The sequence below is a fragment of the Manis javanica genome, chromosome 12 (assembly GCF_040802235.1).
Source record: "Manis javanica isolate MJ-LG chromosome 12, MJ_LKY, whole genome shotgun sequence".
NCBI classification, from domain to species: Eukaryota; Metazoa; Chordata; class Mammalia; order Pholidota; family Manidae; genus Manis; species Manis javanica.
Window position 1 is genome coordinate 11561216 of NC_133167.1, and position 17532 is coordinate 11578747.

The window sequence follows — 17532 nt, forward strand, 5'->3', positions numbered from 1 at the left end:
GCCTGAATCTTTGTGGAGGTTTTTTGATGATCATCTTCTGGTATGAGTCTTCCAGAGAGTGCTGATGTTGGAAGTTCTTCTTCATATCATATCTTAGTTCATTTTCTGGGTAGCCAAATTAGGCTTTGATCTTCTGTATAAACACAAACAGACCCTTTGCCCACACTTTGATATGCCCTTTATACCATTGTGTAGAACTCATTGGAGGTCACCACAAAGGAACTGCTTTTTTTTAAAATCTTTAATCTACACTTACATGAAGAATATTATGTTTACTAGGCTCTCCCCTATACCGGGTCCCCCCTATAAGCCACTTTACAGTCACTGTCCATCAGCATAGCAAAATGTTGTATAATCACTACTTGTCTTCTCTGTGTTGTACAGCCCTCCCCTTTCTCCCTCCCCCCATGCAAGCTAATCTTAATACCCCCTTTCTTCTTCCCCCCCTTATCCCTCCCTACCCACCCATCCTCCCCAGTCCCTTTCCCTTTGGTACCTGTTAGTCCATTTTTGGGTTCTGTAATTCTGCTGCTGTTTTGTTCCTTCAGTTTTTCCTTTGTTCTTATACGCCACAGATGAGTGAAATCATTTGGTATTTCTCTTTCTCCGCTTGGCTTATTTCACTGAGCATAATAACCTCCAGCTCCATCCATGTTGCTGCAAATGGTAGGATTTGCCCTCTTCTTATGGCTGAGTAGTATTCCATTGTGTATTTGTACCACATCTTCTTTATCCATTCATGTACCGATGGACATTTAGGTTGCTTCCAATTCATGGCTACTGTAAATAGTGCTGTGATAAACATAGGGGTGCAGCTGTCTTTCTCACACTTGATTGCTGCATTCTTAGGGTAAATTCCTACAAGTGGAATTCCTGGGTTAAATGGTAGGTCTGTTTTGAGCATTTTGATGAACCTCCATATGGCTTTCCACAATGGTTGAACTAATTTACATTCCCACCAGCAGTGTAGGAGGGTTCCCCTTTCTCCACAGCCTGGCCAACATTTGTTGTTGTTTGTCTTTTGGATGGCAGCCATCCTTACTGGTGTGAGGTGATACCTCATTGTAGTTTTAATTTGTATTTCTCTGATAATTAGCGATGTGGAGCATCTTTTCATGTGTCTGTTGGCCATCTGTATTTCTGTTTTGGAGAACTGTCTGTTCAGTTCCTCTGCCCATTATTTATTTGGATTATTTGTTTTTTGTTTGTTGAGGCATGGGAGCTCTTTATGTATTTTGGACGTCAAGCCTTTGTCAGATCTATCATTTACAAATATATTCTCCCATACTGTAGGGTTCCTTTTTGTTCTATTGATGGTGTCTTTTGCTGCACAGAAGCTTTTCAGCTTAATATAGTCCCACTTGTTCATTTTTGCTGTTATTTTCCTTGCCCAGGGAAATATGTTCAAGAAGAGGTCACTCATGTTTATGTCTAAAAGGTTTTTGCCTATGTTTTTTTCTAAGAGTTTTATGGTTTCATGACTTACATTCAGGTCTTTGATCCATTTTGAATTTACTTTTGTGCATGGGGTTAGACAATGGTCCAGTTTCATTCTCCTACATGTAGCTGTCCAGTTTTGCCAGCATCATCTGTTGAAGAGACTGTCATTTTGCCATTGTATGTCCATGGCTCCTTTATCAAATATTAATTGACCATATATGTTTGGGTTAATGTCTGGAGTCTCTAATCTGTTCCACTGGTCTGTGGCTCTGTTCTTGTGCCAGTACCAAATTGTCTTGATTACTATGGCTTTGTAGTAGAGCTTGAAGTTGGGGAGTGAGATCCCCCCTACTTTATTCTTCTTTTTCAGGATTGCTTTGGCTCTTTGGGTCTTTGGTGTTTCCATATGAATTTTTGAATTATTTGCTCCAGTTCATTGAAGATTGTTGCTGGTAATTTGAGAGGGATTGCATCAAATCTCTATATATTGCTTTGGGCAGGATGGCCATTTTGATGATATTAATTCTTCCGAGCCATGAGCATGCGATGAGTTTCCATTTGTTAGTGTCCCGTTTAATTTTTCTTAAGAGTGACTTGTAGTTTTCAGGGTATAGGTCTTTCACTTCTTTGGTTAGGCTTATTCCTAGGTATTTTATTCTTTTTGATGCAATTGTGAATGGAATTATTTTCCTGATTTCTCTTTCTATTGGTTCATTGTTGGTGTATAGGAAAGCTACAGATTTCTGTGTGTTAACTTTGTATCCTGCAACTTTGCTGTATTCCGATACCAGTTCTAGTAGTTTTGGAGTGGAGTCTTTAGGGTTTTTTATGTACAATATCATATCATCTGCAAATAGTAACAGTTTAACTTCTTCTTTACCAATCTGGATTCCTTGTATTTCTTTGTTTTGTCTGATTGCCGTGGCTAGGACCTCCAGTATTATGTTAAATAACAGTAGGGAGAGTGGGCATCCCTGTCTAGTTCCTGATCTCAGAGGAAATGCTTTCAGCTTCTTGCTGTTCAGTATAATGTTGGCTGTGGGTTTATCATATATGGCCTTTATTATGTTGAGGTACTTGCCCTCTATTCCCATTTTGCTGAGAGTTTTTATCATGAATGGATGTTGAATTTTGTCAAATGCTTTTTCAGCATCTATGGAGATGATCATGTGGTTTTTGTCTTTCTTTTTGTTGATGTGATGGATGATGTTGATGGATTTTCGAATGTTGTACCATCCTTGCATCCCTGGGATGAATCCCACTTGGTCACGGTGTATGATCCTTCTGATATACTGTTGAATTCTGTTTGCTAATATTTTATTGCATATTTTTGCATCTACATTCATCAGGGATATTGGTCTGTAATTTTCTTTTTTGATGGGGTCTTTGCCTGGTTTTGGTATATGGTGATGTTGGCTTCATAGAATGAGTTTGGGAGTATTCCCTTCTCTTCTATTTTTTGGAACACTTTAAGGAGAATGGGTATTATGTCTTCTCTGTGTGTCTGATAAAATTCCAAGGTAAATCCGTCCTGCCCCGGGGTTTTCTTCTTGGGTAGTTTTTTGATTACCGTTTCAATTTCTTTGCTCGTAATTGGTTTGTTTAACTTTTGTGTTTCTTCCTTGGTCAGTCTTGGGAGGTTGTATTTTTCTAGGAAGTTGTCATTTCTTCTAGGTTTTCCAGCTTGTTGGCATATAGGTTTTCATAGTAGTCTCTAATATTTCCTTGTATTTCTGTGGAGTCTGTCGTGATTTTTCCATTCTCACTTCTGATTCTGTTGATTTGTGTTGATTCTCTTTTTCTCTTAATAAGTTTGGCTAGAGGCTTATCTATTTTGTTTATTTTCTCAAAGAACCAGCTCTTGGTTTCGTTGATTTTTGCTATTGTGTTCTTCTTCTCAATTTTCTTTATTTCTTCTCTGATCCTTATTATGTCCCTCCTCCTGCTGACTTTAGGCCTCATTTGTTCTTCTTTTTCCAGTTTCGATAATTTTGATGTTAGACTATTCATTTGGGATTGTTCTTCCTTCTTCAAGTGTGCCTGGATCACTATATACTTTCCTCTTAAGACTGCTTTCACTGCGTCCCACAGAAGTTGGGGCTTTCTGTTGTTGTTGTCATATGTTTCTATATATTCCTTGATCTCTATTTTGATTTGTTCATTGATCCATTGATTATTTAGAAGCATGTTGTTAAGCCTCCATGTGTTTGTGAGCCTTTTTGTTTTCTTTGTAGAATTTATTTCTAGTTTTATACCTTTGTGGTCTGAAAAATTGGTTGGTAGAATTTCAATATTTTGGAATTTACTGAGGCTCTTTTTGTGAGCTACTATGTGGTCTATTCTGGAGAATGTTCCATGTGCACTTGAGAAGAATGTATATCCTGTTGCTTTTGGATGTAGAGTTCTATAGATGTCTATTAGGTCCATCTGTTCTAGTGTGTTGTTCAGTGCCTGTGTGTCCTTACTAATTTTCTGCCCGGTGGATCTATCCTTTGGGGAGAGTGGTGTGTTGAAGTCTCCTAAAATGAATGCATTGCATTCTATTTCTTCCTTTAGTTCTGTTAGTATTTGTTTCACATATGCTGGTGCTCCTGTGTTGGGTGCATATATATTTAGAATGGTTATATCCTCTTGTTTGACAGAGCCCTTTATCATTATGTAATGTCCTTCTTTATCTCTTGTTACTTTCTTTGTTTTGAAGTCTATTTTGTCTGATATTAGTACTGCGACCCCTGCTTTCTTCTCACTGTTGTTTGCCTGAAATATGTTTTTCCATCCCTTGACTTTTAGTCTGTGCATGTCTTTGGGTTTGAGGTGAGTTTCTTGTAAGCAGCATATAGATGGGTCTTGCTTTTTTATCCATTCTATTACTCTGTGTCTTTTGATTGGTGCATTTAGTCCATTTACATTTAGGGTGACTATTGAGAGATATGTACTTATTGCCATTGCAGGCTTTAGATTTGTGGTTACCAATGGTTCAAGGTTAGCCTCTTTAGTCTCTTACTGCCTAACTTAGCTCACTTATTGATCTGTTATATACACTGTCTGGAGATTCTTTTCTTCTCTCCCTTCTTAATCCTCCTCCTCCATTCTTCATATGTTGGGTGTTTTGTTCTGTGCTCTTTTTAGGAGTGCTCCCATCTAGAGCAGTCCCTGTAAGATGCCCTGTAGAGGTCAGTTGTGGGAAGCAAATTCCCTCAGCTTTTGCTTGTCTGAGAATTGTTTAATCCTGCCATCATATTTAAATGATAGTCGTGCTGGATACAGTCTCCTTGGTTCAAGGCCCTTCTGTTTCTTTGCATTAAATATATCATGCTCTTCTCTTCTGGCCTGTAGGGTTTCTGTCGAGAAGTCTGATATTAGCCTGATGGGTTTTCCTTTATAAGTGACCTTTTTCTCTCTAGCTGCCTTTAAAACTCTTTCCTTGTTCTTGATCCTTGTCATTTTAATTATTATGTGTCTTGGTGTTGTCCTCCTTGGATCCTTTCTGTTGGGGGTTCTGTGTATTTCCATGGTCTGTTCGATTATTTCCTACCCAGTTTGGGGAAGTTTTCAGCAATTATTTCTTCAAAGACACTTGCTATCCCTTTTCCTCTCTCTTCTTCTTCTGGTACCCCTATAATACAGATATTGTTCCTTTTGGATTGGTCACATAGTTCTCTTAGTATTGTTTCATTCCTGGAGATACTTTTATCTCTCTCTATGTCAGCTTCTATACGTTCCTGTTCTCTGGTTTCTATTCCTTCAATGGCCTCTTGCATCTTATCCATTCTGCTTATAAATCCTTACAGGGTTTGTTTCACTTCTGTGATCTCCTTCCTGACATCTGATCTCCCTCCGGACTTCATTCCATTGCTCTTGCATTTTTCTCTGCATCTCATCCCATTGCTCTTGCATTTTTCTCTGCATCTCCATCAGTATGTTCATGATTTTTATTTTGAATTCTTTTTCAGGAAGACTGGTTAGGTCTGTCTCCTTCTCAGGTGTTGTCTCTGTAATGTTTGTCTGCCTGTAGTTTTGCCTTTTCATGGTGATAGAGATTGTTTGTAGATCTGGTATGAGTGACAGCTGGAAGAGCTTTCCTTCTTATTGGTTTGTGGCCTTCCTCACCTGGGAGAATAGCGACCTCTAGTGGCTTGTTCAGGGTAGCTGTGCACAGAATGGGCTTCTGCTTCCTGCCTAGCTGCTATGGAGTTTATCTCCGCTGTTGCCGTGGGCGTGGCCTGGCTGGGGCTGCTGCTCCAACGTGCTCCCTGCTTCCCAGGGGGTTAGAGTGCCCAGAGATCCCCAGATTCCCTGCCTCTGGGCTAAGTGTCCTGTCCTGCCCCTTTAAGACTTCCAAAAAGCACTCTCCAAACCGAAACAACCACAGCAACAACAAAAGAAAAAAAAATTAAATAAATAATTTTAAAAAAATGCACGATTTTCTTTGTCCTCAGGCACCAGTCTCAGGCACCCGCTCACCTGTCTTGCTTCCCTGTTTCCCTAGTATTAGGGTTCCTGTCCCTTTAAGACTTCCAAAAAGCACTTGCCAAAAAAAAAAGGCTGCTCCCGTTTCTTTGTTCTCCGGCATCGGCCTCAGGCACTCGCTCACCAGTCCTGCCGCCCTGTTTCCCTAGTATCCAGGGCCCCGCACATGCACTGTGTCTGCGCTCTGGTCTGGATGGCTGGGGCTGGGTGTTCAGCAATCCTGGGCTCCTTCTCCCTCCCCTCTGACTCCTCTCTTCCTGCCGGGAGCTGGGGGGAGGGGCACTCAGGTCCCACCAGGCCAGGGCTTGTATCTAACCCCCTTCATGAGGCGCTGGGTTCTTGCAGGTGTGGATGTGGTCTGGATATTGTCCTGTGTCCTCTGGTCTCTATTTTAGGAAGAGTTGTCTTTGTTATATTTTCATAGATAAATGTGGTTTTGGGAGGAGATTTCTGCTGCTCTACTCATGCCGCCATCTTGGCTCTGCCCCTCCCTAATGTATTTTTAATCTGGAGTGAATCACTTTTAAATATCCTCTCTTTTATAGGAAAAAATTGTTTTCAGTAATAATTATGAAATAAAACTAATAAATGTCTCCTAATAGGCAAAAAAGTACGGACAGTAGAAAATTTCTCTTATTCAACTTTCCATACATAATTATATTAATGCAAGTAAAATAAAATAATTTTTCAGTATTTTTCATCAGGAGAGGAAAAGAAAAAAACAAAGAAGCACAACTATTTTTCAGCACTTTTTATATCTAACTAGCAGTTTGAACTTTGATCTTCAGGGGACAGTTCTATATAAACTATAACAATAATGCTTATTAACTTTATTAGCTACTATTAGTGAAATGTATGCTATTTATAGTTAAATGTACACAAACCTTTTGCTAATGTAACCAAAAAAAGTACAATTTAGGCAACTACTAAAGCATGCTCCTATTGAAACATTTCATTTCTCTTTAGAAAAAGAATCCCAATAATTAAGAAGGAAGAAAATCATTTTTATTTTTACGCTCATAAATTTTATATAAATTTCATTCATATGAATGTAACATATTATTTACATTCGGTAAAATAGTTTACATGCAAATTAAAAGGTGCCCTTAGTAAACAATAAAATCATACCACAGTTCACAGTTTCACTGTTTTACATTTCAAATGCAATATAAACTCCATTTGCCAGGTAGATTAGAATGGCAAAATGCAATAACCCAGCTTCTCTTTCTGTGTTTTTACAGTCACTATACAAGAATTATTTTGGATCAGTGATTTAAATGTGGGACTAGGTAATACCTGGGGGTTAGAGATATATACTGCCCAAAATGCACATGAGTGATTCCAAACCACTATAAATATGTTCTCAAAGGAAATACCTGTAGCTGATGTATATGTGTTGGGAGCTGTGTAATGAGGATTCTTTGAATTAGCTTCCAGGTAAAATACAATGTTTGTTAAAAGCTATAAAAATGTTTAATTCTGTGTTACATATATATTACTAATAATCAAAGATAACTATAGGGATGGCTTAGAACACAGAGCAACAAAAGACTTTTTCAGAAAGAAGTATTTTGTCACTGACATTTATTAGCCACGCCCCATCCCGAGCACAAGGTGATAATAAAAAGTAGACTGACTAGTTGGTTATATTATTGTTTCTAAGTCATCAGCTACAGATAACACATAGCCCCTCATTGATTGCCTAAGTCCCCTCTGCCACTGCATCCTTGACATGCCTGTGGTTATATGTAAGCACTTTGCTTTCAAATACTTTGACACAGGCCGTGGAATCTTTGCTTGTGTTTGTTTAAATCGACATCCCAGGGATGACTGGTTAATATTTGATTTACCTTAATAAAGTGTGAGCAGTCCATGAGAAGGTGATGGCACAGACTCTAATCAAAAGCCCACATTCTAGAGGCAGCCAGGACAAGTCCTTCAGGCAGCTTTGTCTGTACTCAGCAGCAGAAGGCTGTGAATTTAGCAGAATGCTTCAGAGAAACATTTTTCATTGATGAAGGATGCAGTGCCCAAGGCATGCACATTACCTGGCACCTCTACCCTCAGCGTGGTGTATTATTCCAGCACATGCCAGCATTTCTCGACTGAGACAAATAGAATCTATGCATGATTTTATAATGCAATAATTTCCCTAATGATGGAACTGATATCACTTCCAATTATTCATGTATATAAAAAAGTGGCAGTAAGACATCTTACATTTACATCTTATATCTTTGCACGCAAGGCATATTTTATATAGTCAGTTTTGATAGATATTGCCAAATGTGTTCTCTAAAAAAGCTGTAACTATTTATACTATTACAAATAGTCATGAGGATACACATTAACTCATACGCTAGCCAAATGTTGGATATGATCCACAGTTATTTAATTCATGCAGGGCCTGATGAGCTAGAAATATCTGCCAGTGAAATTTAATTTGCATTTTTTGATTCTTGGTTTGATTATATTTATATGTGTCTTATCTCTTTGTATCCACTCTGAATTTGCTGTCCATATCCTTTGTCCATTATGTCTATAATTTTACTTTTTCATATAGATTTTTAGGGGCTCTTATTTATTAGACATTGTTATATTGGATATGTTGTATATGTTGTAAATACTTTGTCCTAGTCCTTTGCCTTTTCATATTATATCCGGTGTCTTTATTACACAGAGCTTTCACTTTCACATAGTAAAATTTCTGTCTTCTTGATAGACATGGAATCTAGAATTTGTCAGGCTTAAGAAGTCAACAAAGCATTATACAATAAATTATATTTTATTATAACTTAAATTATTTATAAAATGCCATTATAGTTTGAGATATGTTTAACTCTTAAGCCAAACTAAAATTTGTTTCAGTGGACGGTATAAAGTAGTGGCTGAAATTTTTTTTGAAACAGGTGTCACATTATTTTTGGTTGAAATAGGTGCCAAGCTATTGACATCACTGAGTGAAATGGCGTTAGGGGAGACAGGAGGGAGGGGAAGATGTATAGATGGCTGCTCAGCTCCAGCCCATCACTGCCATGTGGACACATGGACCAAGCGGGCCCCCTTTCCAAGTTTTTTTTTTTCCAAGAGAACCCTTAGGTCCATATATTATATAAAACCTCCTGCTGCCTTATTGAGAATATGTACATTTCCAGTCATTTATTTTTCCTAAAAAGAATAAAGCTTCTGAAGCAGAAAAGCTGTCCTGTATTGAATACATATGAAACCTTAATTACTTTAATAATAAGCCATGAGACATGAGATAATGAATTAAGGCCAAATGCCGGCTTCCAGGTTCACCAGGTTTCACATATTATCATATCAGAACGTATACCTGGACATGGAAAGCATTTGAGCAAGGTTTTTGTTCCAAACTGAAAATTATATGTCATTTCTTCTTCCACAGAGGAATGATCAAGGTAAATAAGACAGCGGCCAAGATGCTATTGGCTATCCTCACAGGGAGGGAAACATTGCAACGGGGAGCAAATTTTATGTGTTAGATGAATGTCATTATGCTTTCTGATATTTAGAAATCATGACATACCTCAAAATCTATAAGGTATCACAACAGAATATTTCATGTTCTATATTTAAGAACTATAGTAGCAAAATTTTTATATTCATTTATTTTATAAGAATAAACCATAATCATATAGTTCTTGGTACCGTAATAGAGCTTTGTTTTCTACAGAAGGATACAAGTGCTACTAGAATTTTTCATCTATTTATTCATTTTTACTTTCCATAACAATTTATAATGTATAATGAAAGAAACCAACTTTATTCTTCCAAAGAATAACAGATGGTACATATGTAATCCCTCCGAAGACTTTGATTCTTGAACCAATTACATTTGTTAGAGCAGGTTGAAGTGGTTGCTATAAACGGAGTATTTGAAAGCCATTCTTCTGCTCCAGATCAACTCTTTCACTTGTGTTCAATTTTTTTAAATCATCAAATATGTTCAATTTAATTTCAGGTAATATTAACAAAGAACAGTGAAGCTGGAGAGAATCAAATCAGAGGACTTTTGCAGAATTTCAGATGTTTTCTTTTAATAGCAAGAGCTTTAAAACTCCAAATAAAACACATACAGAATTTATTAAGATATTTATAATAAATAAGGAGCACCAAAACTGACCAATAGGAATTTTGGCTTAAAAGTTCATCACCAGCTTTGGTGCTTTGCTGGCATCAGTATTGAAAGGCTGATGGAAGATTTATGAGGCCAATAAATTAATTTTATTGGGGCACTACATAACAGTTCAGAAAAGTGTTCATGAAAATGAAAAACACAATCATAGTAGAGTAAACAAAATTGCATTAGTCAAGATACAATCAGGAAATAGAAACCACACAGTAATTCGAACAAGGAAATTTTGATGTAAAGAATTATTAACTATAACAGGGAAAACTCTATATAGCAGTTTTTTAATAAATTTAACTTTAGAAGTTCTCATAAATACTAAACCAAACATTTTCCAAAGGAAAACAGCATATCCAGGACATAAGTCCTCTTTAGTGATAAATAAATGCTCAAAATAGCCTGTGGAACTAAGGGCTTCCTCGCAATCAAAATCATAATTGTCTGAAATGGTTGATAAAGTGGCTCCAATCTCTTAATGATATGTTGTTTCCTATTTATTTTCTTTTGTTCAGAGAGGTAAGGAATGGGCAGGAAGTAGTTCATACTGTATGGGATTTATCTTTTTCTGATTTCAAGCTTTTTTCCCCTTGACAGTTTGTTTTAGTTTTATAGAGATTAAATTCCTTTCGATATCTCTGAACATCTGTGAATATCAGTGCAACTCCCAATTCTGTGGGAACTGGAGCGCACACCAACTGGGGAGGCGCTAATTAAGAAAAAAAGATAGAAAATTATGAATTCTGTAATTCATGTGAAAATACCCCCACTAACCTTAAAGTAAATGTATGTCTAACCTGACTTCTTAGACAAATTCCCCAAATTCCTGCAACTACTCCATTGACATCAAGGGGAAGGAAGTAGGGTGCAAGATAAATGAAGGTAGAAAAAGACATCACTCTGGACTGGCTGTAGTGAAAATGGCCCACTTTTGCAAATTTTACGAAATCGTACGACCATGTGAATGCGTTGCTAGGGTCTCTCCCAGCACCATACAGCTCTTATGTGTGTGTGTGTATGAAGCCATGCAGTTTAAGCTTCATTAAGTCAACATTAAACCTATCTCTGGGGATCAATCAAATTGTAATTTATTAAGGCCTATTCTTCCCTTACCTCTTTTATTACATTTCCTTTCATTTAGAATGTTATCTTTCATCAAAGATTTGGTGAGTTTTGGTTTTCTGGACACATTTATTAATGAGAAGAGGGTTGACCAGTTTAGAGCAGTCATGGATATCTTTTCTAGAAGATTCACCTACTCTAAAAACCACCTCTGCCTTTGGTTTTTAGATATGGCAAGTCATATGTTTTACACAGGCCTGGCACATAAATTCCGCAGGACGTCCATGACCTAGCCTCTGCCTCTCCCTGACCTCATCTTCACTCTATTTCTGGCCCATGCATGGAGCTCCTTAGCACATCAATCTCATTCTCTCAAGAGTCTTGAAATTCCCCCAAGTATTGAAACAATCCTCCAGGTTTTCACATAGCTGACTGTTCATTGTTTATATCTCAGCTCAGCTCTTTAGACTTAATGAATAATGTGTTTATAAAGCAGAAGGGAAGAACTCAGAGGCATCATCAGTAAATGTTGAGGCCAGTAGTTTTGACTTGCCCTTTCCCTGCGAGCTGTACGGGTTTCACTCATATTTGATTGTTCTGGTTAAGTTCCCCAGTGGCCTTTTCTGCATAATTCTAATATAAATTTCAAAGGAGGGTACAAATTTAAATAAAAATGAAGTAAACTTCCTTCAAAGTTTCCACCCAGCAATTTTTGAGATGAATTGCACTTTTTCCAAAACTAAACACTTTTAATCTTATTTTTCAGCTGTAGAACAGCCCTACTCTTGTGCCTTTCCCCAGAAAACTCTTTACCTTTGTGTCCACGTTTACACTGCAGTCTCTCATCCCCTTCATCTTCCTTTTTTCTTAAACTTTTGCTTGTTTATTTACTTATTTATTTGCTTGCTAACTGCCTGTTTCAGTGTTTGAGGATGGGGACCTGTCTCTCTTACTCAGCGCATAAGACCATTTCATTTTGAAACTGATGCCGATGCTGTTGGGAGGAGGCAGGGATGTATAGCATGATACAGGGTTGGTGGGTTGCTGAAACCATGTGGGCCTATTTGGAACCCGCTCAGGGCAATTGGTTTTCAAAGCTGTGAGAATTCAAGAATTTTCTAGGGTAGAACAAACCTTTGATGGTTTTCTCAGATAAAGTTTAGAGGGTTCTCAGGCAAGCAGACTCTTCGATACTTATAAACAGAGATGCTGAGTCATCTCCAAAATAGTCTCAGGGGTTTGTGTTATCTTCTTCAGAATCTTTCCATTATAAAAGGAGAAATGTGTGTTTACTGAGGAACCAGTATGCCTGTACGTGAGCTCTCGGACCAGAGGAATCAAACCCCAACGGAGTGAGGACGAAGATGAGCATCAGAGCCTCCTCTGTCAGAAGCAGTGTACGATCTTTTGGTCTGAGAGCAGGTCCTTTCAGCCATTCTTACACTTCTGAGATTTGCCACATCTGAATATCTCATGAACACCACACCTTGTGATCCTTGAGGTCTGAGGGAGGGAGGTCAACTTGGGGACACCAACTTCAAACAGGACGTGAGTGATCACATCCATTGTGTAGCTGCAAGAGCAATAGGATGGCCATCATTTCTTTTATTCATGGCCGTATCCCCATCACTGATAATAATGCCTGGCACATAAGCACTTAAGAAACTTTTATTCAGTGAAACAAGATGAATATTTTAATATGCTAACTTTATCTTTTAAATATATTTATTAAAATAACACGATTTGTTTTTCTACCTCAGTGTCATGAGTCACACCTCACAAGGACCCTTGTGAGGAAATATTGCTGAAGAATAGAGTGTGGATGTGGAGGTGCCCGGTGGGATGGTATATTTTAACTTAGCCAAGTGCTAGTCCATTATTCTCTTTTCCTCTGTCTCTTATAAATATGACATACGGTGTCTTCCCTGAAGAAAGACTAACAAAATTTGGCTGGATGCATTCCCTAAAGCAAAGTACCCCCTTAAGCCAATACGTCTTTCACTGAATGTAGCTGAGAAGGCACTTGAAAGTATATCAAGACACTGAACTCAACATAATGTGGCAATATTAGTTACCCTAAAGAAAATGTACCAGAAAAATCAATCCAAAAGCCAATTTACTGCTTGACCTTAGCCAATTCATTTGACCTTCATTGCAACTAGTTAGAAGATTGTTAAGGAATGGTCAATAAAGACAAAGACTTCTGAAAACCTAAAGTCCCCTGCACTGAGCTGTAACTCTGGAGTGTGTTTTGTTGTAGGGAAAACACGGCCTCTGTGGTGTTAGGTATATAAATGTAAGTTAAAGGGGCTAATTCCATTCATGCGACAGGAATATAGTGCTTGCAGGGCACTCAAAACATCTTTGAATCTTGGTACATGGTGAATAGCAAACTGACAAAAATTAATTTAAATAAGAGGCTTGAGTTTCCCAGATTCGTACCTACTATCTGGATAAATCTGGACAAGTTCTGTAAACTTCAGCTGTTTTATCTAGAAAATGAAGATAATCATAGAGTTGAGAATTCAATAAAAAACAATTAGAACAGTTCAGTATCTGACGTGGTGTAAGCAATAAATCATAGCAGTCATTATTATCACCATTACTAGCAGTATAGCTGTTAGGATGATAGGAGCTTATATTTAGCAGTTATATAGCCTTATCATCATAGGCATTTTGTGAAACAAAATCATTCCTGATTGGATTTATCTCATGCCCTATTTTTTTCCTTCTTTTTAAAGTCGTCACTCATTTCTAGCACATGTTATCTTGCTATATTTTGTGCATTAACATAAACATTCATTTTATAATAGTGCAGTTTAAATAAATGTGTAGATGGATAGATATAAATAAATTAACTATGTAAATAATACTCACAGGTAGATATAGTAATCCTGAGCTATAAATCGTAAAAATCTCAAGATCTCATACAATTTTTGTTTTAGATACTGATAAACAGAGATGTTGGTCTATGAACAGGCAGTAATGAAAGAGAGGAGGTGGAAGATAGATCAAAACAATACATAAATCAACCAGAATTTAAACTTTACGTTTCATGGATTTTGCTCTGTTGCTGTCTAGAACAGTGCTTGGTATATAGGAGGGCTACAGTGAACATTCGTTGAATAAATGTATAAATGAAGTCAATGAATATCACTTAGTACTTGAATTTGCAAAGCAATAGGCCAGGCACTTTGGGGAACAAAAGATTTACCACAAGCAAAACTGGCTCCCTTTCTGAAACTTACCAGGTAGTATTAGAAGACAAACTCCCAAAGAAACAACTGTTATAAGACATGACATTGTAAGGGAAACTCACACACAATACCATGTGTTTGTATGTGCCAGGGGGGGGGTGGGAATGGGTACATCAATCCCAACTGGGGGGGAAATCTAACAGACTCCTAATACCATTATCAACAATAAAAAGTCTAAGTAGCTCTTGGACACTAATTTCTAAGCAAAATTTAGAATAAATTTTAAGTAATGTAACCCTGCTGAAAGGATAAAGAGGAGAAAGTGTAAGAGGAAAAGTTGTCTAACCCTGAGGCCAAGCTGATTAAATCAGAATCTTTCTGAGTGGAGCCCAGTTATCAAAATAAATAAAAATCTCCCAAGATGAATGTAACGTACTGCCATGATTGAAAGCCACACTGGTCTAGGGCAATGCTTCTCAACCTTTTCTGGGCATAAAAATCATCTGAATAGCTTGCTGAAATAGATCTATGAGCCTCAGCCACCAAAATTCATGAGTATCAGCTCCAAAGATTCATCTAGGGTGGATCTCAAGGTTTTGCAGTTCTAACAAGTCCCGAGATAATTCTATGTTGTCCATCTGTGAAGTACACTTTGAGTAGCAGGGCTCTAGGGTATGGTACCAAAAGCTCCCTAAAAATAGTGGGAAATAAAAGAGAAGTGAGTTGCCTAGGAGTTGTCACATAGTGGGTGGTCTACAAGCAGTCAGCATCAGCATCTCCTGGGATCTTGCTAAGATGCCAAATTTCAGACTGCACTGAATCAGGACCTGTATGTTAACAAGATCCCCAAGGAATAAGCAAGTATATTAAAGTTTGAGAAGCACTGCTCTAATTCTCAATTTTTTTCCACCCTGGAATCACTTGAGGGCTTTTCAAAGCTTCCATTGCTCGTGTACACCCCCCAGGGTGCTTTCTGGACAGGGGGAGTTTTTGAATTCTTCTATGCAGCAAAGCTGGAGAACCACTGCTCTAAAGGACATGCTTTGAGGTGATTTTGTGCAGAGTTTTCTGTATCTTTCCTCCCAATCTCCTCTGCTGCCACATTGCCTGACGTTTCACTAACTGGTATTCAATCGTACGTTTTAGTAAGAATCCTCTCAAATGGAAATAACCATAGGAGGGTGGACACTGCTTTATCAGCCATTCACATCTTAGTGTCAACATAACTAATTAGACCCTGGGAACACAAAGCTGGAAACAAAGGAATTTTAGTGGGTGTTGGGAGAATAAAAGAGACAGTTTACAATAAGGGACACTTCCTGTCTTGAGATGAGATGGGTGGAAGCTTGGAATGTTGCCAGTGGGGAGTGTGGCTAGTTATTTCTTGTTCAATCAAAAGACAGTATATACTTGAGACATTTGAAGAGCTGAAGGATGGACTAACCAATGGGAATGAATTGGATTCCTTTTAAGAAGTGAACATGAAAAGAAGCTGTGATGAATTATGAAACTATAATAAGTTACACTGAAATTGGATATACGGGAGATGTAAGTGGTTGATGAAATAGCCATTAGAAACTACTAGAAGAGACTGCATACTTACAAATGCACTTTTATTTTGGTAAGCTTGCTGAGCTCCAGGGCCTTGTCTCATGTATTTCAGGTGCTCAATGACATTTTACTGATATCCCAGTTGCATTAAACACACTGACTTACTCCCTACATAAATTACATTCATTCTAGAAGAATGAATAAATGAATGTGCTAACTACCCTTCCAATAAATATTCTGTCTGCACACACCGGCTAAGATTGGGGGCCTATTTCTTTAATGCTTGTGGCACACTTTAGATACATGCTCAGTCATTTAATTTGAATTAGGTACATACTGAAGAAAGAAAAATGTCAAGTTTACTCTTATTTAGTGGACAGCCTGTTAGAGGGAGAAGCCAAGTGGTGACTGTGGACATCTGGGGTCACATAACTAAAGAAGTTTCCAGGCCTTCGTTACTAACTTCCATCGATCTTCCACAATATACAATCTCACAGACAACTGTAGAAGTTGAAAAATGTGTGTACTTTGCTTTTGAAAGAGTTCTTCCTTATCTTGTTTCTTAATGAATAAATACCAGCAATGAGAACGTCAATTAATTTAAACTATTGCTTTTATTATAATTACACGGGAGCACAAATAAATAAGCACAAAAGTATCGTAAAATATTGTCAATGCACTAAAGGAAACAGTTTATTTTCAAACAACATCTGGTTACTTCAGTAGTATCAAAGTACATTTATAATTACATGTTACCTAAAAAAATCAAGTACAAAAATTAAGAGAAATTAAAACATCAGTGTTTAAATATTATGTATATAGAAATGGCTAACAACACATGAGTAGAGAAATCTGTTATCTAATGCTTATTTGCACAATTTTTCAGGCACATACCTGACATTTTTGATGAGTTATGAAAAATGCAATACGACATTCTGATTTTTAGATACGGTAAACATGTTATATTGGAATGGATGTTAAACGGTTTCTTTTAAAAGCCCTGTCTTTTAAAAATGTAGTGCCATTTTCCACTAAAAAACATATTATTTTATATCATTTTTCTCAATAACTATTTGTTTCAGTTTCTCAAAAAGAGCAAGAAAGTAAACATACAATTGATAAATACGTAAACACATTTTTAGTGCAAGATAACAAGACCTGTGACTTTACTGTGCTTTGTTTTTTATTATCACAGTGCACTTTCCACAAATTGCTACACTATCAATGTTAACCTAAGGAATTCCAAACAAAAGAAGTGCATACTAAACATTTTCATATATATTATATACAGTATGTATACTGTATGTGGGCATACACATGTGTGAATGTAGATGATTTTAGGGTGGGCAAACCCAGTCATATTTGGGAACAATTAAACATTCAAAAAGATTTTCATGTATGTTTGGTTGAGATAAATCCAACAATATTTCTGGAAAGGTGTTTTCCCTAAGATTTGAGACTTTATTATATTTAAAGGGAAATGTAAACAGACTTTTTTTTTCCAGATTACACACTTTTTGCTATGATGTAATTGACCCAAATATCAAAGGATTTTTAATTAATCCAAACACCAAGTCACAATGCTTAAGTCCAACATGGTAAAACGTGTCATCTTGTACTGATTTACATAGACGGCAGTACATAGCCTATGTGTACATATATAGA